A 24,831-nucleotide genomic window follows, 5' to 3' on the forward strand; every position below is an offset into this window, starting at 1 on the left:
TGCACAATACTATATTAAAAACATATTTCAGCAGTAGGGAAAACAAAACAGAAGTCAGACATAATGATAAAATACAGTTCCACAGGATAAGAGACCCTGCAGCAAAAATTTATTCCTAGCATCCTACAGCCTGGACTTCAACTAGCATGGTACTCAAGGTATAGGAGAGAATGCCAGGACCAAAAGCAAGGTAGGTCAGTTTGCAGAACCTAATATCGAGAAAAGTTGAGAAAACTAACACCCAGATGGTGATAACTTCGTGTGTGAACTAGGAAAATACCTATTCCACAGAAGGCACTTTGCCTATATCACCCAAGGCTATCAATAAAGAGAAAAAATGTGGTACTCTCTTAATATAAAATGATGAAAAATAAATCCTTACATATATGTTCAATTGATTTTCCATAAGAATGGAAAGAACACCTAATTTGGAAAGGACAGTCTTTTCGATAATTGGTGTGGGGAAAAGAACTCAAAATAGATCAAAGACCTAAATTAAAGAGCTAAAACTGAAAAACAGAATAGAGGGGAAATTTTTCATGACCTTCGATTTGGCAATGGTTTCATAAGTATGGCACCAAAAGCACAGACAACAAAATAAAAAAATACATTGGACTACATCAAAACAAAATCCTTTTATATATCAGATACTATTCAGAGAACCTTCTGTTTTGTTCACTGATATATTCAGTATTGAATTCTTTGGACTCCATGAACAAAGTTTCCCTCCCATTTTTTTTTTAATTTACTTCAAATCTCACTATAGAAAAAGTAAAAAATTATCAACTTGAAATGATTGACTAAAAGATAAAACAACAAATTCAATTAATAACTCTAGTAAAAAAAACATTTTAAAAACACGTTAATTGGATTGTTTTTAACATATGTTTTTAAAATGTTCTTTTCACTAGAGATTTAAATTAAAGTTGTTGTTTTATTTTTAGTCAACTGGATTGTTTTAGTAAAGTGAATTGTTACAACTTGAGCAATAAAAATAAATAATGAGGAGAAACCAAGATGGCGGCATAGGTAAACACCTGAAATTGCTGCCTCGCACAACCACTTCAAAAATACAACTAAAAGACAAAACGGACATCATCCAGAACCACAGGAAGGTGGCTGAGTGGGAATTCTACAACTAGAAGGAAAGAGAAAAGCACACTGAGACTCAGAGGAGGTGTGGAAGTAAAGTGCAGAGGTATGGAGGCGCGCGTGGAAAGGGCTGGCAACTGAGGACGTGGTTGTCTTTTTCAATCGGGAGAGAGACACACGCTCCCACTCTGAACTCCAGTTCCAGGTGAGTCTCTGGGGACCCAGACTCATACGGAGAGAAACTGGACTGTCTGACAGCGGGTGGAACTCGAGGGCGGCTTTCTCTCAGAGGTGCTTGCAGAGATTACTGCGGGACACTGAGACCCGGGACCTCTTAGGGCAGGACTGAGGATCAGCCATAGCTGTTTGCTCTGCCCTGTTGATTCCCTGAGACCCCGCCCCACCCAAGCTGTGCCCAGAGGCTTTTGCATATGAATAATCTGGCCCTTTGCAATCTAAAATTACCTAACAAACTGCAGCTGGGTCAGAGAAACCCAGAACTTCCAAAAGAAGGCCCAAGGCCCTATAGAAGCTTGCATTCTTCACAGCTGGGCCTCATCTGGGCATCTCCAAATCCCAAACAAAGAAGAGGAATCTGCAGATCTCTCCAGATCTGCTCGGTAGCCTCAGGCAGAGGCTAAATTAGCACCTCCTTAGAGATCCAAGTGCCAGTGTACCCAGTGGTCAGAGTGGGACCATCCAGATTACAACTCCTCAGATCCATAAGGGACACACTCAGGGGGCAGACTCAGTGAGCAGCAAAGCCCCACTGAAGCAAGTCTTGCCCCATAAGGGTGTCTCCAGCACAGAAGTTCTCCCACCATTAACACAGCTGATTCTCACAGGCAATTGGCCTGGAGGTCAATTCCTCCCAGTGATACCAACTACAATCAAGGCTTAACTACAACAAGACTGTGCACACAGCCCACAAAGGGGTGCACCAAGAGTGTCCACCTCAGGTAATTGGGGAGGCTTAGCTACTGGGCCCTATAGGACACCTAGCACAGAAAGCCACCCTATCAACACAGGGAAGCAGCCAAAATGCAGAGACAAAGAAACAGGTCACAAATGACAGAAATGGAGGAAAGCAAACTACTGGATATAGAGTTCAAACCACACTTTTAAGGTTTTTCAAGAATTTTCTAGAAACCGCCGATAAATTTGTGAGACGCTCAATAAATCTAGTGAGACCCTCGAGGATATGAAAAAGGACCAAATAGAAATTAAGCATATACTGACTGAAATAAAGAATATTATACAGAGATCCAACAGCAGACTAGAGGATCGCAAGAATCAAGTCAAAGATTTGAAATACAAAGAAGTAAAAAACACCCAACCGGAAAAGCAAAAAGAAAAAAGAATCCAAAAATATGAAGATAGTGTAAGGAGCCTCTGGGACAACTTCAAGCAAACCAACATTCGAATTATGGGGGTGCCAGAAGAAGAGAGAGAGCAAGATATTGAAAACCTATTTGAAGAAATAATGACAGAAAACTTCCCCTACCTGATGAAAGAAATATACTTACAAGTCCAGGAAGCGCAGAGAACCCCAAACAAAAGGAATCCAAAGAGGACCACACCAAGACACATCATAATTAAAATGCCAAGAGCAAAAGACAAAGAGAAAATCTTAAAAGCAGCAAGAGAAAAACAGTCAGTTACCTACAAGGGAGTACCCATACGACTGTCAGCTGATTTCTCAACAGAAACTATGCAGGCCAGAAGGGAGTGGCAAGAAATATTCAAAGTGATGAATAGCAAGAACCTACAACCCAGCAAAGCTATCATTCAGAATTGAAGGTCAGATAAAGAGCTTCACAGATAAGAAAAAGCTAAAGGAGTTCATCACCACGAAACCAGTATTATATGAAATGCTGAAAGGTATCCTTTAAGAAGAGGAAGAAGAAAAAGGTAAAGATACAAATTATGAACAACAAATACATATCTATCAACAAGTGAATCTAAAAATCAAGTGAATAAAAAATCTGATGAACAGAATAAACTGGTGAATATAATAGAATCAGGGGCATAGAAAGGGAGTGGACTGACAATTCTCTGGGGGAAAGGGGTGTCAGGGGTGCAGGAAGAGAATGGACAAAAATCGTACACCTATGGATGAGGACGGGGGGGTAAGAGCAGAGGGTGGGGTGGGATCTGGGTGGAGGGGAGCTATGGGGGGAAAAAGAGGAACAACTGTAATAATCTGAACAATAAAAATTTAATTTAAAAAATAATAATAAATAAATAATGATGTTACTACATAGCCTAAAAATGAAACTTAAATAGAAATTAGTCCATACATACACACACACATAAAATACTATTCAGCCATAAAAAAGAATGAAATTTTGCCATTTGCAACAAAATGTTTAGACCTTGAGCCCTAACCGGTTTGGCTCAATGGATAGAGCATCGGCCTGCGGACTCAAGGGTCCCAGGTTCGATTCCGGTCAAGGGCATGTACCTTGGTTGCAGACACATACCCAGTAGGGAGTGTGCAGGAGGTTGATATTTCTCTCTCATCGATGTTTCTAACTCTCTATCCCTCTCCCTTCCTCTCTGTAAGAAATCAATAAAATATATTTTTTTTTAAAAATGTTTAGACCTTGAAGGTATTACTCTAAGTGAAACCAGAAAGAGAAAGACAAATACTATATGATCTCACTTATATTTGGAATCTGAAATACAAACAAAAAAAACATAGTTGACAGATACAGAGAACAGATTGGTTGTTGGGGGTGTGTGTGTGCAAAATGTGTCTAGGGACTCCACAGGTACAAACTTCCAGCTATAAAATAAATAAGCCCTGGGATGTAATGTACAACATGATGATTATTATTAACTAGAGGCCTGGTGCAAGAAATTCTTGCATGGGTAGGGTCCCTAGGCCTGGCTGGTGATCAGGGTCAATCTGCAGGGCAACTGGTGTGGCAATCAGGGGGCCCCCCTCTGCGGGGCGACCAGCAGGGAGATTGGGGGGGGGGCCCGCTGGCACCTGCCTTGCCTGGCCTGGGGCCTGCGGGCTGGGGGCAGCTCCTGCATTGAGCATCTGCTCCCTGGTCAGTGTGCGTCATAGTCACCGGTTGTTCTGCTGGTTGTTCCACCATTCGGTTGATTTGCATATTAGGTTTTTATTATGTAGAATAATACTGTATTGCTTATTTGAATTTTGCTAAGAGAATAGATCTTAAAAGTCTTCATCACAAAAAAAATATTTTTTGTAACTATGTATGGTGACAGATAACTAGACTTGATGTGGTAATCATTTTTCAGTATACACAAATACTGAATCATCATTTTGTACACTTGAAACTAATAATACGTCAATTTTACTTCAATTTAAACAAAAAGCGTGCCTTTTCAGATAATCTTTAAATCCTAAAAATTTCTGTCTTCAAGAATTATTTTAAAGTTGTATTTTACAAAAATCACTTTTACAAGAAATTTCTTGTGAGAAATTAAACTGTACTAAATTGAGTAATTGGATAGCAATTATGAAATTAAGAAGAAATGAATGTTTTTATATGCATAACATTGAAAAAAATGAATAAAAATAAATGCAGGAAGGGTAATAAGGACACAAACCTATTTTTGTTTCTATATGTGAAAGTATTCCATTTCTCTTAAAGAATTTTTTTTAAATGTTTGCACTTCTGGATTTTTTCACAGGATTTTATATTATTCTTTTTCAGTGTATTTAATAGGGTCCACTTTTGGGTTTAAAATAGTCGTTTTTAAATTTTCAAGCCCTGTTTTAGATCAGAGTGAAGGACTAATTACGTTTAAATGAAAGGGACCCTATAATAAAGGAGATCCTTTCACAATGTATACATATACCAAGTCCGCACATTGTACACTTTAAATAGCTTACAATTTTATTAGTCAATTATACCTCAATAAAGCTGATTGAGTTATAGAGGAAAATAGATTCTGAAAAAGAAGCCAAGAGGGTAATTTTGATAAAAATCTGTGACAAAGAACCTGCTAGGGCCATCAGGGAGAACACAAGGCCACAAGCAGACCTGCTCATAAAGCATCCATGAACCCACCAAAAAGAAAGGACAGAGAGACATTTCTTTACGGCCATGTATGCGTTTTGGATGCTGAGCTGCCTTCAGTACTTACTACTGGCTACAAACTCTAATGTGGTTAACTTATTCTGGATGCTGTGGTTAAGTAATTGCTGTGGTCTTGGGAGTTACTTTTTTTTTTATTACTTCTGGTTTTTGGACATTTTTCTACCTCAGGTAACTGACATTACTTTGGAATGGACACCAAGTGACTACTGCTTGTTGTAAGAAGGTCCTGGGTGCCTTTCTGTCCCCAAAAGAAAGTTTCCTATTTCCCTTCAAACTACTTATCTGATTATACTTTATAAACCAGGTATTACTATAATACCCAGGAATTTCTCCTAACTGGAATTAGAGTGAATAGCAGGCTACAGCCCTCACTACACTCTAGTCAGCTAACCTGGCACTAGACAGCACATGCAAACACAGACGTCATACTGCTTATGTCATTCTTACCCAATATTTGTTGAGAATGATTTACCCACTGTTCAAAGGGGCGGGGGAGTGCATAAGTTTGCTATGATCATTCATTTAAGGCAATCAGACAGTTATAAACACATGCAAATTATCCTTACTCTTCGATTTTTATCACCTCTAACTTTCATATACCTCTATGATTTTATCTGTTTTTCAAAGGAAGAAATTAATTCAATTAACATTGGTTCTGAAAAGGTCAAAGTGGTAAGTAAATTAAAATATCAAATGACTACCTAGGATAACAGTTTTTCTAGCAAGTATACATATCGAAAAATATAAGAAAAGCAAGAGTATAAAATTATCAATCATGGTCTATAAAATTTATAATATACCAGTGTGAAAAATACATATATATTTGTATAAAGTAAAATAAAAGTTAAGACAGGGTAAAACTTTGAAAAAAGTAAACACTTATATCACCTATATCACCTATGGGTATTAATTAAACAATCAATAATTGCTTACGGACTACCTAGTATGTTTCAGGCACTGTTGTAGTTATTTATGATCATCAATGAACAAAACACATTAAACAAAAGACAAAAATGAGTAGAATTTGCATTCCAATGAGGAAAAAATACAAAAATCAATATAAATAATATAATAAATTACTAAAGAAGTGATTTGTATGTTAAAAATATAACCTAAGATAAAGGAAAACATAGAACAGAATCAGGAGATGGGAAGTGTGGGATAGGGAAAGGGAGGCAGTGTGAAATATTAAAATAATCATGTATTAATCTTGATGTATGAGAGAAATAGCTTTTAACAAATGAGAAGAAAAAAAATAAATTAGACAATTTTGCAAAAACCAAAGACTTACCTAGGAAAGTTCACCTAGAATTATCACAGCACAAGGCATGAAAATGTGCATCTGAGGAAGTTTACACAAATGACATATACATATGATTTTCATTTTACAATTCAGAGCAATTTCCTCTTATATCTTATATCCCCAAGAAGTAAATATCCCCATATTCAAGCTGTAATAAGTAACAGCATAAAGCAAATGATTCCTTATTAGAGGAATAAGAAAGATAATGGATGAATGGTAGGCCAGGGACAGAGCGAAAAGATTTACTCCATTTATCTTATTTTAATAAGAAAAAAAATGAAGGTCAAGGAAGTTAAATAACCATCTCACGGTCACAAATCTAGTTAAAGGCTTTTATTTCACCTAGAAATAATTTTCTGCAATTCTATGTTAAATGAGCAAAAACTGTAACAAATTAGACACATTATTCTTAAATGCTTATTTACCAAAGATTAACAAAATAATATAAAGAAAATCTGGTTCAACTACTTTGCAAAACTAATTTCTAAGCCTTGCAGTGCAGAAGCTTTTTAGTTTGCTGAAGTTACATTTGTTTATTTTTGCTTTTGTTTACTTTACCCTAGAAGACATACTTAAAAAAAATTTAATATCAATGTCTAATAGTTTATTGTCTACATTTTTTCTAGAAGTTTTATGGTTTCAGATCTTACATTTAAGAGTCTAACCCATTGAGTTTATTTATGTATACGGTTAAGAAAGTAGTCTAATTTTTTTTTTTTGCATGCATCTGTCCAGCGTTTCTAACACCATTTATTAGAGAGACTGTGTCTTCCCCATTGTATATTCGTGCCTGTTTTGTTATATATTAACTGACCATATAGACATGGGTTTATTTCTGGGCTCTCTATTCTGTTCTATTGACCTATGTGTCTTCTTTTATGCCAGAACCCTGCTGTTTGATTACTATAACCTTATAGTATAGTTTGATATCAGGTCGCATGATACATCCAACTTTGTCCTTATTTCCCAATATTGATTTGGCTACTCGGAGCCTTTTGTAGTTTCATATAAACTTTTGCATTATTTGTTCCAGTTTTGTGAAAAATACAAGGAAACCATCAACAAAACAAAAAGATAACAAAATGAATAGAAGATATTTGCAAATGATACATATGATAAGGGATCCAATCTATATAAAGAAACACAAACACACAAAAAACACACACAATCCAATTAAACAGAAGACATGAATAGACATTTCTTCAAAGAGGATATACAAATGGCCAACAGACACATGAAAAAATGCTCAACATCACTAATCATCAGGGAAATGCAAATCTAAACCACAATGAGATATAACCTCACCCTTGTCAGAATAGCTATTATCAACAAATCAATAAATAAATGTTGGAAAAGATGTGAAGAAAAGGGAACCTTCATGCACTGTTGGTGTGGTTGGAATTGGTGCAGCCACTATGAAAACAATATAGAGGTTCCTCAAAAAAAAAATTGAAAATAGAACTATAATATGATGCCCAACAATTCCACTTAGGCATTTATCTGAAGAAATCCAAACACTAATTCAGAAAAATATATGAATCCCTAAATTCACTGCAGCATTACTTATATAACCAAGGCATGGAAACAAACTAAGTTTCCATCGAGACAAATGGATAAAGATGTGGTACATATATACAAGGCAATATTATGCAGCTATTAAAAAAGAATAAAATCCTAGCACTTGTGAGAATGGATGGACCTAGAAGGGATTAGGCTAAGTGAAATAACTCAGACCGAGAACGACCAAAAACATATTATTTCACTTACATGTGGAATCTATAAAAATAAATAAGCAAAGAAAACAAATTCAAAGATATAGAGAAGAAATTCAAGGTGTCTAGACTGGAGGAGTTTGGGGAAGAAATGAAAAAGGTAAAAGGAATTGAGGAGTACAAATTGCCAATTATAGAAACTGTCACAGGGATATAAAATACAGAATACAGTCAATAATATTATAACTATATATGGTGCTAGATTATCAGTATGGTCACTTCATGTAAGATATATAAACGTCTAATCACGATGTTATATACCTGAAACTAATACAGGGTGGGGCAAAAGTAAGTTTATAGTTGTGAGTAGGTGAAAGAGTTCTCCCTGTATTATTATTTATTAATTATTATATTATTTTCATACAAACAACTGTAAATCTACTTTTGCCCTACCCTGTATAATACTGTTTGTGAATGGTAACGAAAACATAAATTTAAAATTTTACAAATAAATAAATACAAAGCCCTGACTGGGTAGCTCAGTTGGTTAGAGCATTGTCCCGATACACCAAGGTTGTGGTTCTGATCCCGAGGGCAGGGCACATACAAGAATCAACCAATGAATGCATAAGTAAGTGAAACAAACAAATCAATGTTTCTCTCTCTCTCTTTCTCTCTCTCTCTCTCTCTCTCTCTCAAATGAACAAAATCAATCAATCAATAAATACATTTAAAAAATCTTAAGCTTTTTAGAGAAATATGAAATAATTTTCAAAAAGTTGTTTTAGTCCCTGTAGGCCCTGCAAATATTTAATTACACAAGAATTTATCTTATTGTTGCTGAAAGTTAACAGTCAAAAATTAACTTCTATAACATTGGATATAGACACACTATAATCACAAATTTCACCCAAATTTTCAAGCACATTTCATGGACTGGGATTCAAAGACCCAAGAAAGTTAAGAAATTTGCCCATGGCGTTAGTGAAAATAAGCTTATGAATTACATACAGTGAGAAAGTCACTTAAAAATAGAATTTTGCATTATACAGATTATTTAGAAAATTAAAATGAATAAATGTGGCAAACTTTACAGAAAAATTGATCTTATCCAGAAAAAAAGTATTCTGTAGTTAAATGAGTTTAGGAAATGCCTTATATTTTAGTATTTCCTAGATTTGCAATGCGTATTACCATATTAGACACTGAGTAGTTCTGAAGGAAAGAAACTTTTGGTTTTCAATGTATTTACTGTGTATGTAATTATTTTTCTAAGCACACTTAGTTATGTAGCATTGAAAATCAATTTAGGCAACACTGACATAAGGAAAAGGATGCCAATATGACTTCAGACCTTTAGTGAGAGGAGCCAAAATAAGCGGCAGCCTCAGGTATTAGAACTTCAAAGTTCTTCCGTTTTAAACAATGAGATGATAATGTGTAATAATAATTGTTTTTTTTAACTTAGTAATCATTGAACAAATATTTATTGTGGCTTATATATCAGGCACTAAATTTTACACTAGCTGAGCATTTTGAAAGTTGCACAAATGAGGGAGTTTTCAGTAGCTATGGTTAGCAGTCACCCTGCCGGTATTAAGCTGGCCCCTGGGCCACCTCACAATGGCAGCTCCTCACTGCTGGAAGCCAGTCAGGAACAGAATCATGCCAATAAACCTGCCTCTGAGTGCAGCGGTCTCATCTGAGTCCTCGCTTCTAGATGACATCCTCCTCCAGAACAACGCCAACAGCTGAACGCCATGCTTCCCGCACTAGTAAGATGAGTAGTTTTCCTGCTAACAGACTGTATGACCAGCATACATTTTTCTTTAATAAGAAACAATAAATTCATTTTTTTCTATTTCAGATAGTGAATGATGCTTTCATTAAGTTTCATAGGGTTTAAGAAAATCCTCTCTCACAGCCCTATCAACCTAACCATGACTCCTACCTTTTAACTTTTTATTTTGAAAGATTTCAAATCAACAGGAAAAAACAAAATAACGGTACAATGAAAATACACATTTTTCATATAGATGCACCAACTGTTATCATTTTGGAACATTTGCTCTCAAAATTATACATACACATTTATATACAGTATATATACAAACACATTACAAACATATATACTTATATACTTGTACTTTATCTACATCTATTTTTCCTTGAAGAACAAACATTTATTGAGTGCTTTACATGTGCCTGGCATACTTAGGTAAATTGTCATTTAAACCTCTTAAAGACCCGCCCAGTCTCTCCCACTTTTGGAGAGCTATTCCTTAATAGTAAGTGAAATTATGTTTCTCTGTTAACTTTCATACATGAGGCTTAGTTTTGTCACCTAGAACTAGATGAAATATCACATCTATCTTTTACATGTGACAGGTCTTAAAAAATATTAAAAAAGCTGCTTAAAACTTTTTTAGGTAAAGTGTCATTTTAAAGTTTTATTGAGATAGCACTTATCCTATACAATAAAAGGCTAATATGCAAATTGTCCCCTCGACCAGGTGTTCAACTGGGAATTCGACCAGGGGGTGGGGCCGGCCCACCAACCTCCCGTGACCCATCTCCCTGGCCAGCCCTGACCCCGATCGCCCCCCCACCATCACCCCGATGGGGGGTGGGGCCGGCCAGCCAACCTCCGGTGTCCCCTTCCAGTGGCTGGCCTGGCCTGATTGGCCCCAACGGGGGCAGGCCGGCCGGACTCCACCCGTGCATGAATTTGTGCACCGGGCCTCTAGTATACTATAAAATCACATGTATAAAGGGTTTAATTTAGTGACCTTTAGTAAATTTATACAGTTGTACCACCATCACTACAGTTCAGTTTTAGAATATTTCCATCATTCCAAAAAGACGTCTCTTGCCCATTTATAGTTAATCCACATTCCCATCCCCAGCTCAAGGCAATCGCTAATCTACTTGAAGAAACCATGCCTCCTCGCTAGTCTTCAAGGTTAAAGACGCTTCATTTCTTATCCTTTAATAAAGGGTACTTAAATGGCATATCCTTAGATAGACCTTTTGCAACTATCACCATTTCTAATCCTCACTGAAACAGAATAGCTTAGCATTTATTTGGTTTATATATTGAGGTCCCACTCAAAATAATATCTAAAGAAAAAAGGTTCCAAAACTTTTAAATAAACAAAGGAAATGAAAACCTCTAATATACTACTAAGTGTTGAAGAAGTCACAAGCCCAATATGAAGCCCTGTAGCTAAGAGATAACCTTGAGACTATAGATCAACACTTCATGGGCTAGGAATTGGTGAACCAACTATCAAGGTGCCTTTGTCTTTACTCCAGTTCTCAAACTCACTTGTAAGAACATCTCACTGAATTTTTGTACTATTCTGCCGTGGCATTACCCTATCATAAAGGGAAGTCATTTTACTCTGATACGTACTGTGAACTCATGCAATTTTCTTTCATTAAAAATGCCAGATTTATTTGTTGAGATTGATGTCAAGTTCACTAGAGTGCAAAGACTAGAATCCCCCTTCCCCCGCCACTTTAAAATAAAGCAAACTCATGTCAAAATTATAATTTAATTACACTTCCTTAAATAGCCTTCTAGAAAAACCACCTGCTAATAATTAATACCACTGTTGTAACTATATTCTCTCCTAATGTACTTATGTTTCCAGGATTTAATTTGTCACCTAAAATGGCAGTTTTAGTATCATATACTATAATACTGACTAAATGAACCTATAAATTCAAAAATATGGAAAACAGTGCAAAGTTATAATATTATCAATTAAGTAAATTAATTTTGCAAATATTCATGTCTGCCAACAGGAAAATGCATAAATATTCCAGTTGTAGTATATAATACATTCCATTTGCTCCTTCACAAAGAGCTTCCGTTTTAATCAGGAAATGTACAAGACAACTGTCTCTCTAGAATATGTAAACTAGACAATAATCTGTCACTTTTGTTCTGAGAACATTAAGAAAAAGTTTATCTCTAGTTACCATAATTTTCCTCAAATAAAAATAAAATTGAGTATGCCAGAAGAAATGCACTTCAAGTCCGTTCTCCAGAAAATGGATAAAAATGGTAACATGAGAAAGATGTTAAAAATTAATTATATATAACAATTCTACAAAAGAATAACATGTAGGATATATGAATGATCTTTTGGCTTTATTTTAGATTACCCTCTACAACTTTTAAAGTTTGGCATGTAATAAAACTCTTTTATTGCTTTTTACACACAGTATCACTGAAACTCATATTAATCTTTAAATGAAAAGTTTAGTTTATATTTCTAGTAGCTTACAATGAATAACATGTGCAATCTTCTAAATGTACTAAAAATGTTCATAAAACATCTATGTATCTTCCAAACACCAGACTATATATTCTTAAATATATTCATAAGGACTGTGTTGAAGCAAATACAAATATTAATAATAATTAATATCAACAACCAACTTACACCATACACAAAAATAAACTCAAAATGGATAAAGGACTTAAACCTAAGAAGGGAAACCATAAAAATATTAGAGGAATCCACAGGCAGCAAAATCTCAGACATATGCCGAAGCAATATCTTCACCGATACAGCTCCTAAGGCAATGGAAACTAAAGAGAAAATAAACAAATGGGACTATATCAAAATAAAGAGCTTCTGCACAGCAAAAGAAACCATCAACAAAACAAGAAAGCCCATTGCATGGGAGAACATATTTGCCAATGTTATCACCAATAAGGGTTTAATCTCTAACATTTACAGGGAACTCATACAACTTAACAAAAGGAAGATAAACAACCCAATCAAAAAATGGGCAACGGATCTAAATAGATACTTTTCGAAAGAGGACATAAGGAAGGCCAAGAGACATACGAAAACATGCTCAAAGTCACTAATCAACCAAGAGATGCAAATCAAAACGACAATGCGGTACCATCTCACACCTGTCAGAATGGCTATCATCAACAAATCAACAAATGACAAGTGCTGGCAAGGATGTGGAAAAAAAGGAACCCTTTTGCACTGCTGGTGGGAATGCAGACTGGTGCAGCAACTGTGGAGAACAGTATGGAGTTTCCTCAAAAAACTAAAAATGGAACTTCCATTTGACCCAGTGATCCCACTTCTAGGAATACATCCCAAGAAACCAGAAACACCAATCAGAAAGGATATATGCACCCATATGTTCATAGCAGCACAATGTACCATAGCTAAGATTTCGAAATAGCCTAAGTGCCCATCAGCAGATGAGTGGATTAAAAAACTGTAGTATATCTACACAATGGAATACTACGCTGCTGTAAAAAAGGAATTCTTACCATTTGCAACAGCATGGATGGAACTGGAGAGCATTATGCTAAGCGAAATAAGCCAGTTAGAGAAAGATAAATATCACATGATCTCAATCATTTGTGGAATATAATGAAAAACATAAACTGATGAATAAAAACAGATCCAGAGTCAGAGAAGCATTGATCAGACCGTCAAACCTCAGAGGAAAGGTAGGGGAGGGTGGGGGTAAAGGGGAGAGATCAACCAAAGGACTTGTATGCATGCATATAAGCATAACCAATGGACATAGAAACCAGGGGCGTGAGGGCATGAGTAGGGGGGTGGGGGAGGCAATGGCGGGATAAGGACACATATGTAATACCTTAATCAATAAAGGGAAAAAAATTAAAATAGTAGTTAACACCTAGCCTTAGAATGGTCACAGAATCCTATAACTCTCTAACTCCTTTGCTTATTATATGAAAAGTCTTTGAAATCTGGCTTCTGCCTTTGGTTCTGGACTTATTTCCAGCCACACATGCTTTCTTCCTGCCTTACATATCAAACTACCTATAGATTGCTGACCACACAATGAGTTTCACATCTTGGGCCTATGTATGTGACATTGTCTCTGACAAGTATGTCTTTGTTTCTTCTTTCATTCAACTAATTCCTTTAAAATTTAGGTCAAGGGGTACCACTCTTGGGAAATTTTCCCTAATCCCGAGTTTAATTTAGATGTTCCTCTGCAGTATATTGCATTGAGAGCCCTACTTCTTCACCACACACTATATCAATTCCCATTGTCAAGTATCTTTAAATGCATCCACACTGTAATTCTGAGCTTAATCATGTTATATACTTTGGCCAATAAGATATTAGCAGAGGTCAGCAAGCAGAGGCTAAGAAGCACTTATATTTCAACTTGTGCTCTTGCACCGTGCCTCTGCCATGAAAACATGCCCAAACTAATCTGCTGGAAAACTACAGACACCTGGAGCAGAGCTGAGTCAGCTCAGTTCTCCAGCAGAGGCATCCCAGGATGGTTGAATAGGCTGATAGTCAGCTGACGCTCAGACAAATGACAGAACTCGTCAAGACTGGTGGGGCTGCCTAATCTACGATGCTAGACACATGAACATAATGCTGAGGTTTCACTACTAAAGATTTATGGCTTTTTCATATACAGCATTATTGTAGCAACAAATAACCGATTTATCCTCCTAGATGCTTCCATAGCACTTATCATAGAGGAAGGGAAGGATCAAAAGTAGAGTCTTGTGGAAGAAGAAAACATTCTTATGGAAAAGGATACAGGTGATGAAGAAGAACAGCCATTTAGATGGATTCATCTCCCACTAATTTCACTGGGATCTCAGATTCTAAGGAATTTTCCCCAGAGGGTGCAATTGAAGGGGGAATACACACTAAATACTGGTAGAGCAGATTAAAACCCTAAGGCATATAGGTAGCTGTGTATTAGATGAGGAAAAAAAAAATACCTACAATTCACGTGATTTGTGGATAGAATGTTAGCAGAAAAGAGCCAATAATTGTAGTACTTTGGCTGACAACAATATGGGGTTATGCAGTAGAAGATAGCAGGGCAGAGAATCAAAGAGTGTATTCTTAAAAATCTTAACATTCTCATAGTAAGAGGTAATTGGCAGAACTTCAAAGATGCAAAAGAAAAAGGGCCCCCATTTTTTCTTTTATCCTGTAATCCCACATACATTTCCCATACTTCACTGCTTCTGCACCTTTGCCTCTCTACCTAGAAGGCTTTGTTGTACCCCTTAATCTGCCAGCACCTTTCATATCCTATTTAATACCATCATATCTCTTAAGATCTTGATCAAATGTTTCCCCTTCCAGAAATCATCTCTAACATCTGTCACAAGAACTAATTATACACCCTTAGAATTTGTACATGCATATGTATAACATAAAAAAACATTAGTGCTAATTAGGTGATGATAGAGACCTGACTTTTTTCATCTTTAAGAAATGAAACAGCATATAGTGCAAATCCAATAAATGCTTCCTGAATGAAATCACAGCATAAGGAAAAAATATTCAAAATCTTACTATATTTGGTATGCTTTTGTGAACAGTTAAAAATTATTCAAAAAGGTACCAAATTAATGCTATTTTTTAACATCAGTAAATATAACAAAAGAAAAGAAATGAATCTGAAAGGACGTAAGATTTAGAATCAATATAACCAATAATAGTAATGAGGAAAATGATAATCAGTAGATGATATTTACATACTGAGTATTTACTATTTGCTAGATACTACTGAACTGATTTAAATGTCAAAATGACCCTCTGAGGTAGGTACTATTATTACCATTTAGAGCAGTGGTTCTCAACCTTCTGGCCCTTTAAATACAGTTCCTCATGTTGTGACCCAATCATAAAACTATTTTCGTTGCTACTTCATAACTGTAATGTTGCTACTGTGATGAATTGTAATGTAAATATCTGATATGCAGGATGGTCTTAGGCGACCCCTGTGAAAGGGTCGTTAGACCGCCAAGCGGTTGCGACCCACAGTTTGAGAACCGCTGAAGAGGCATGGACAGGTCAACTAGATTACCCAAAGTCACATATTTAACTAGTGAAACAAATGGAATTCCACTTCTCACCAGTCTAACTGTAAACTCTAAATATCAAACCCTGACTTCTCTATATTGTCTTTCAAAGAAACTGAAAGGGCCTCAAATGCAATTTATTTAAACTTCCACAATTAAAAATTAAATTAAAAATTTAAGACCACATAAGCATATATCCAACTAGCAGGTAGCTACAGTAGGTTATTGGATGACACTTAGATAAATTACAAATTACCTTTTTTAAATTAAGTGTGGAACATGCAGAAAAGTAAACCAATGTTTAAAGGCTACGGTTGAATTTACAAGATTAAGAGGAAAAATCTGGAGAATTGAAACATCAAATGCTATCAGAAGGATAAAAAAAATCTTCCAAGTCAAATGTAAATAACTAGCTTTCTTTCTAATCATTCAAATAGCTGAGTTTACCACATGAAATTCATATTTTAAGTCTCAAGAATTAACTGTAAATATTAAAACTGCATAACTGGGAAAATCCATAGTACATTTATGTATAAATCAATGTAGTTCTGGAACAAAATTCAGAAATCATTCCAGTAATTAATGTAAAACTTCCAAGGCTAAAACTTGGTAAAATTTATGCTTTCCAATGTAGAAATACCAAAACAATAAGAATAGAATTAATCTCATCACATATGATTAAAACTGATACTTGAGCACAGGCCAGTTAACTAGATACATAATTATTATATTCAGAGTGAAATTTTATTCCCAGTTTAAAGGCACCAATACCATGCATATACCATGCACAAAAAGTTTGATAAACAGAGAAAAACCACAGACCTGGAGTTCCCCAAATAACTTCAGGAATTTGGGATCTCTAATTTCCACAATCTTATGTTCCTACAGAAGTAAAAACAAATTTCAAATCTCAAATCCCTTGGTGAATCTCCAGTATGGGGGAAAAAGGGGAAAGTGTGATGCCCTATGACATAGGGCCCAGAGGATACCAAGATTCAAGCAAGTGTAATGTCTCCCTTAGTATTGATAAGAAGCTAGAATATTAGATACACAACCTGCATTCTCTTAGCTTCAGGGAGTTCCCTCTCCATTCTTCCCTCTCATTCCAAAGAATCAAAAAGCTATGAAATTATATTCAGGTGATTGTCTAAATATATATTTCACAGCTGGATGACTCAAAATAATATTTAATACTTAAAATTAATTTGTTCAGATTGCACTATTCTTCATTAATTCAGCTAGCTAGTTTCTACTTATAGATGTGGTCCTAAAACCCTAAGTGAGAAAAGTTAAGTGAAAGAAAGACTATTGTTTAAAAACAAAAGAAGAGAATAGAGAGTGCCAGAGTGAGGAAATACTGTTGTTGTTTTGTTAATCCTCACCTGAGGATGTTTTTCCATTGATTTTTTAGAGAGAGTGGAAGGACAGGGAGAGACAGAGAGAAACATTGATGTGACAGAGACATATGGATTGGTTGCAGGGGATTGAGCCTGCAACCAAGGTACATTCCCTTTACTGGATTTGAACCCATGACCCTTCACTCAGAGGGCCAATGCTCTATCCACTGAGCCAAACCTGCTAGGGAGGAAATACTATTTTCTATACACTTACCCTTTAACTTTAACTAAAAAAGAAAGTGCCAAAGTAATCTGTTTACCCTCACTATTTTTAAAAATATATATTTTATTGATTTTTTACAGAAGGAAGGGAGAAGGATAGAGAGTTAGAAACACAGATCAGTTGCCTCCTGAACACCCCCTACTGGGGATGTGCCCGCAACCAAGGTACATGCCCTTAACTGGAATCGAACCTGGGACCCTTCATTCCGCAGGCCAACACTCTATCCACTGAGCCAAACCAGGCAGGGCTACCCTCACTATATTTTTACACAGGTGTCATCTCAATTGTGCTGTTAACATGCAATAGCCTACAACAATCTATTCCAGACCTGGAGCAGAGTCGGGGTGAGGAATCTGTGAGGGAGAAGAAGACTAACCAGGTTGTCTTAGGACTTTTAGAACATGTTATAAGAATAACAGAACAGAAAAACCTTGGTTCCATTCAGTATAACTACCTCAATTTTTTAAAAATCACATATACTTGAGACCTAAGACCCTTATATATTTTCTCTCTAAAAAACTTAATTTTTGAACATTTGGCAGCACCTTTGGAATAAGAAAAATATTGATATTTATAAATATATACTTATATTTTTTAAATCATGAAACATTGATATTTATATCACCTAAATATTCTAGATTGCTATTAGTTAAGAGGTTATTGATATCCACCACATGCACATATGTTATATATATATATATATATATATATATATATATATATACACACCCCTTATTTAGATATAAATTCAATTATGTTTAACAATATTCACTGAACATCAAGATGTAAGCCCTCTCCTAAAAGCTAAGGAACACAAATATGAACACTTGGGTTGCGGGAAACGAGTTAAGTCGGCTCGCGTGAATTGCGCGTACTCCGCGGGAGCCGTCTTAAACTCGGTTCATATAGATTTGCGGTGGAGTGCGGGAAACGTGTAAACTCGGGCCGATTGTAACTGCGTATTACCAAATATTTCATTTCAATCGAACCCATACTTCAAAAGATATAGGCATTTTAACGCGCCATCTTATATTTTGGCGGGAAATTCACCCGCAACCCAAGTGTGAACAACATCAGTTCCTTGTGAACTCTAACAATAATATAAAGCATACTGGCAAATGAACATACCCATAAACAAGTATAACTGTCTCTTTTAGTAAAACATAAAATTATATTATCTACTTTAAAAAAATGTGTGAGGTAGTCTAACAGGTTGGGAATAAACTACTGGCATAGTCCAGGGTCAGCAAACATTTTCTTGAAAAGGTAAGATAGTAAATATTTTCACGTTTGTGCACCATAAGGTCTCTTGTAATTGCACAAATATACTTTAGCACCATAGAAACCATCAACAATCCATAAATGAACAAATGACCATGACTATGTTCCAGTGAAACTTTATTAATGATTATTAAAACGTGAATTTCACATAATGGTTCTGTCACAACGTATTATTACTCTTCTGATTTTCCCAACCATTTAAAAATGTAAAAACCGGGGAGAACCAAGAAGGCAGCGTAAGGTACAGACCTGTGTGTGCTGCCTCCCACAACAACATTGAAACTACCAATTATAAGACAAACAGCTATCATTCAGAACCATGGGAAGCTGGCCCAGTGGAAGCTGTACAACTGGAAGGAAAGAAAGAAGAGCATTGAGACTGAGTAGGATGTACAGAGGCGCCGAGAACAGAGGTACGGAGTCGCACGCCAGGCAGGCTGCAACTGGATGCGCGGTTTTTTCAATCGGAAGAGGTTACAAACTCTCGAATCCACTGAGCTTGTTTGGGGCGGGATTCTGAGGACCCAGACCCCTACGGGGAGAGGCAGGACGGCCTTGCAACGGGTCGGAGAACGAGGGTGGCTTTCTCACGGAGCTGCTCACCGGCGGAGATATGGAGTCGCGGAGAGGCGAGGAGTCGCGGAGACGCCATTGCTCTTTGCTCTTTGCTCCGCCCTGGTGATTCCTGGAGAACCCGCCCTACTCAATTTACAACCCGCCTAACCTGTGCCAGTGGCACATAAGGAACCACCTGCGCTTTTGCAGCCTAACCCAACAAACTGTAGATTTCAACTCCTCGCATACATAAAGAACACACTCAAGAAGCAGAATCAGGTTCGGAGGAAGCCGGAGCAGGACCCGGCTGGGCCGGCGACATGGAACCGCTGTACCAACAAACGCACAAGCAGGTCCACCAGACACAGTCTCACATGGGACGCTGGGAGACAGCAGACAAGCAGTCTGTGCACTTAGTAGAAAACGAAATCCAAGCAAGCATACCAGATATTCAGCCACCAAGAACACCTGGAGATTTTGTCCAGCAAGGAGCCGCCCAACAAAAGACAGAATGCCAAACTTCATGTTGACCAGTTAAAGTATGATGTCCAGCATCTGCAGACTGCTCTCAGAAACTTCCAGCATTGGCGATACGCAAGGGAGCAGCAGGAGAGACAGCGAGAGGAGCTTCTAACTCGCACCTTCACCCCCAACATGTGATGCGGCGCCCCCTGCGAGGCTGGGACGGCCCCTGCGAGGCTGCGACGGCCCCTGCGAGGCTGAGACGGCCCCAGTGAGGCTGAGACGGCCCCAGTGAGGCTGAGACGGCCCCTGTGAGGCTGCGACGGCCCCAGTGAGGCTGAGACGGCCCCTGTGAGGCTGAGACGGCCCCTGTGAGGCTGAGACGGCCCCTGTGAGGCTGCGATGGCCCCTGTGAGGTTGCGACGGGCCCTGTGAGGCTGAGAAGCCCCTGCAAGGCTGCGCCGGCCCCTGGGAAGCCGAGAAAAATACATGATCTCACTCATTTATGGATAATAAAGACCATTATAAACTGATGAACAAAAATAGATACAGAGGCAGAGCAGCATTGAACAGACTGTGAAACTACAATGGGAAGCCTGGGGAGGGTTGGGGAGGTAAGAGATCAACCGAAGGACTTGTATGCATGCATATAAGAATAACCAATGGACACAAGACACTGGGGGGTAGGAGAGGCCGGGGGAATGTCAAGGGGGGGGGGGAAGGAAGGAGACATATGTAATACTCTTTGTAATACTTTAAGAAATAAAAATTTTAAAAAATGTAAAAACCATTCTTAGTTACCCATGTACAAAGCACATGGCTGTCAGCATTTGGCCCTCAGGCCATAGTCTGCCAACCTCAATAATGCATGAACTTAGAGTGATTCCAGTAGGTACTGCTATAAGTATTCAGAGAAGAGAGAGAAAAATATGTTAGAATAATCAAGAAAGACTCTTTGAATAAGAAGTACTTGAGCCAGGATCTAAGAATGATGAGAACTCCTACCGTAGTTACCATCTAATTAGTATATGCAAGAAAGCTGCTCCACTCTCTGAAAAAACCCCAAAACCTGCTATTTTGTCAAAATATGTAGAAAACAACATGCAATTAAGTGTATACTGTTGTTTAAGCTGCACAATACAGCTTACCAATTTTTGAAATATTGTATACTCTAATTTAAAATGGTAAAAAACAGTTACAGGTTATCAAAAATGAATGTGGAAGTCAACCCCCACTGTATTTACAGAGGCAATGGAGCTAAAACAAGTCATTAGGGTGAGCCCTAATTCAATATACCGACATCCTTATCAAAAGGAGAAATTTGGACACAGACAGACACACAGAGGGGAGACCATGTGAAGACACACAGGGAGAAGCAATGTGACTGAAGTGATGCATCTAAAAGCCAAGAAATTTCAAGGACTGCCTGCAAACACCAGAAGCTAGAGCAGACAAGAAAGGATTCTCCCTCGAGCTTTCATGGAGATTATGGCCCTGCTGACTCCTTCATTTTGGACTTCAGTCTCCAGAACTGTAGGAAAATATGTTTCTGCTGATTTAGGCCACCCAGTTTTGGGTACTTTGTTACAGAAGCCCCAAGAAACTGATACACACACATCAAGTACTAATAATGTTTTTCACTTTGTAAGACTATTACTATAGTACTCAAGTAACCATGTCACCATTTAATGAACAACAAAAATACGATGTCTGAAACAAAATGAACAATGAGTTAAAATTGTCATGTTAAAATTAAATTGATTTCTTTGCATGATATGGCTAGCAAACAAGTCATTCCTTGTCTTTTCCCCTCAATACCTCAAACCAGATGTTCTTGGGCTGGATAGAAAGCTAACACGGAGAAGGAAAGATAGACTCATACTTATTTATCTGCTGCCACTTGGTGTCAGGGTGAGTTTCCTAAATAAAGCAGAGGAGTAATTAATTTGGTTGTTGCAATTAGGAACCCTGGTCTCCTCAATGTCCATATGGTATATCTCTTCTCATTACGCCTAGTGTGCTCCTCAGTAATTCAAGAAATGACCACTAAGCCCACCTTCTTTCCAAATGGAGGTAACATAAGCAACCAGGAAATTGATTTGGATCCATGTCAATTTTTCTTCTTTTTCAAGATGGAGCTTTACATTAAAGAATAAAAGAAACCATATTTTTCTTAAAGCAAATGAAAGCATAACTACCTTACTCAAGAGCTCTTTCTTACAGTTGTTATGCTTTAACATTTTCATTAAATGGTATGCTAATGGTTTAAATGTGAGCACAGTCTCACTTCTTTAGAAAAAAAAAAAAGAATAATTGGGGCATTGTCTTGGATCAAGGCCATTCAGTAAAAATAAAGTAGGTCAGGAACATCAAGGCTACCACAGAATTGTTAGATTACATTTTATATATTGATCATTTATTAAACCATAATTCATACAATCTAGGATATTTTAAAAAACTCGAATTATAATATATCAATTATTATCTTCATTCTATGTTTTAATAGAACATCTCCGAAAATGTGAGTTTACTAGGAATATGAAAGAAAACTTAACCTTAATTTGAGTTTCTTTACATTTGCCTGGAGGAAGCTGATTGATCTGGGACATATTTAACTGTTACAACTCCTTATTTTGTTTTTCCTTCTAAGGCTTCCAATTTATACAAACACTTTATCTGGAATCCTTTCTAATCCTTTTCCCCAAAGTACTCTTTTGTATAATGTGTAGAATTAAAACAAGGTGGAGGTTCTAATTCAAGCCGTTAACCATAGTCCTAAGATTATAATGACCTATAATGTACTAATATACTAAAAACTTGTTTGGGCAAAAATTAGTTTGGAGTTAGGAAAACGTATTAAAAGATCCCTTTGGCCCTGGCCGGTGTAGCTCAGTTGGTTGGGCGATGTCCCTTGCACAGAGAGGCTGCTGGTTTGATTCCTGGTCAGGGCACATGCCAGGGTTGCAGGCTAGATCCCCAGTAGGAGGTGTGCAGGAGGGAGTCCATAAATGTTAAACACTCACACTGATGTTTCTCTCTTTTCCTTTTCTCTCTCTCTCTCTCTCTCTCTCTCTCTCTCTCTCTCTCTCAAAAATCAATTAACTATTCTTTTTTAAAAAAAAAGACCCCTTTGGTAGTATATTAGGAGAGGCATACTGGGTACCAATTTTGAGACATGGGTTCATTTTATTTATATTTAAAGCAGAACTTAAGATTTCTACAATCAATCAATTAAACTTATACTTGGTTTTAACACTATTACTTTAAGATGTGGTAAGAGAGAAATCTACCCTGAGCCTTGAATGTCACTAACACGACAACTTCAACACTCATCACTGGCACATAACTCATATCATCTGGGCCCTGGGGAGATACTTCTCCACATTTCTCAAAACAAAAGGCTACTGCATCAAAATGCCATGAAGGTTTGTAGGCTGTGTTACTACTGACCTGAGAAATGCACACTGCTCTAGGGAATTGGCAGGATTAGTGGTAGAAAAGCAGAGGTTCTCAAATCCTCCTCTGAAATAGCATGTATGCAAAGGATTCTTGCATTACAAAGTACCATTTGCAAATACTGCCAAGGATCCATTTCCTTCCTTGTCTTCCAGTTATGACTGGTGATTTCAGGGATATTTATGATGACATCAATTGGTTGTCCACCTCTCTCCTGCGGGGAACCCTCCCCTACATGGGCTTTCATTTAAATGCTTGTTCTTTGCCCTGCAAATTTTGGGGGGCAGGCTTGAGCAAAACTGGATCAGACACACTAGGGTTCAAATAAAATATTTCTAACTCGTTTCTAGCACAGACTTATTTTTTTGTAATAGAAAAGAATAATGTATGTTTGGAAATTCTGGTTAAAATATTAAGAACTATTAACCCTAACCTATTCCAAAAAAAAGTGGACATCTTTTCTATTTTTAAAGATTTACAGTAAAAGAAAGTCCAAAGCTATATTATTGTTTATGTTAAAGTTTCCATTTTCAGCTTATTTGTATTTTTATCCATTACAAACATGTTTTGAAAAAGCAGATTCGCATACAATGTCAGCCAACTTTTCAGAGACCCAAACATGATCTCTCAAAATATGAACTTACAAATTTCCTAATGTCTCTGAGCCCCACCTAGGTGCCCAAAATTTAAATTTCAAGGCTGCTTATCAAGCACAGTAACTGAACACTTGAACTAAACTCATAAGTGTGCAAAGAAGTAAATATCCATTGGGAAAAAAAATCCTGATTTACAGGGTGGCCCATTTAAAACAGTTCCCATTTAATAATGTGGCTGTGTACAGGGCCTCTTTTAAATGGGCCACCCTGTATGAAGCTTAAGTCCAAGATAAAAAATGTCCTCCCTTGAGAATTTTTAAAAACCAGAAACACTGTAGGTTTAGTGGTTATTTTTAAGGTTTTAGATGGTTTCTTTGGACTCCTTTAGAACTGAAAAAAGATGGATACACATTTTAAAAATGAAATGTTACAACCACACATCTGTAATGAGAACCAGTGCCAGTGGATATTTTTAAAGCAAATTAAAACGGTCAACTTTTTTTTTTTTAACATAGCCAAACAGCTGCTATACACACAGTGCACAGTAACTACTTTTCAGCAAAAGTTCAGAAGGAATTTCCTAATGAAGATTTATGGGATGTTCTGGGATTGATAATTAAAGGTTCCCCTAAAAAGATATGAATGACAGCATCAAAGATGTGAGGGGTAAGGGCACTAAGCATGCCTGTGCTCTAAGGGAAGGGCCTGGAATTTAAAATAGAAAATAGACAAAGTAGTTACCACAAAGGGAAATGAGGATGAAACTGACACGGAGCAAACCTTTAATGTACATCTTTTCCCTACTGACTTTAAA

The 24,831-nt window shown here is 37.0% G+C and overlaps 1 protein-coding gene across 1 annotated transcript in view; it reads right to left on the reverse strand.

The window, feature by feature from the left end:
• Positions 1 to 24,831, reverse strand: part of SUPT3H (SPT3 homolog, SAGA and STAGA complex component) — a 408,078-nt gene that overhangs the window by 224,774 nt on the left and 158,473 nt on the right. The window lies entirely within an intron of this gene.

The sequence above is a fragment of the Myotis lucifugus genome, unplaced genomic scaffold (assembly GCF_000147115.1).
Source record: "Myotis lucifugus unplaced genomic scaffold, Myoluc2.0 scaffold_241, whole genome shotgun sequence".
NCBI classification, from domain to species: domain Eukaryota; kingdom Metazoa; phylum Chordata; class Mammalia; order Chiroptera; family Vespertilionidae; genus Myotis; species Myotis lucifugus.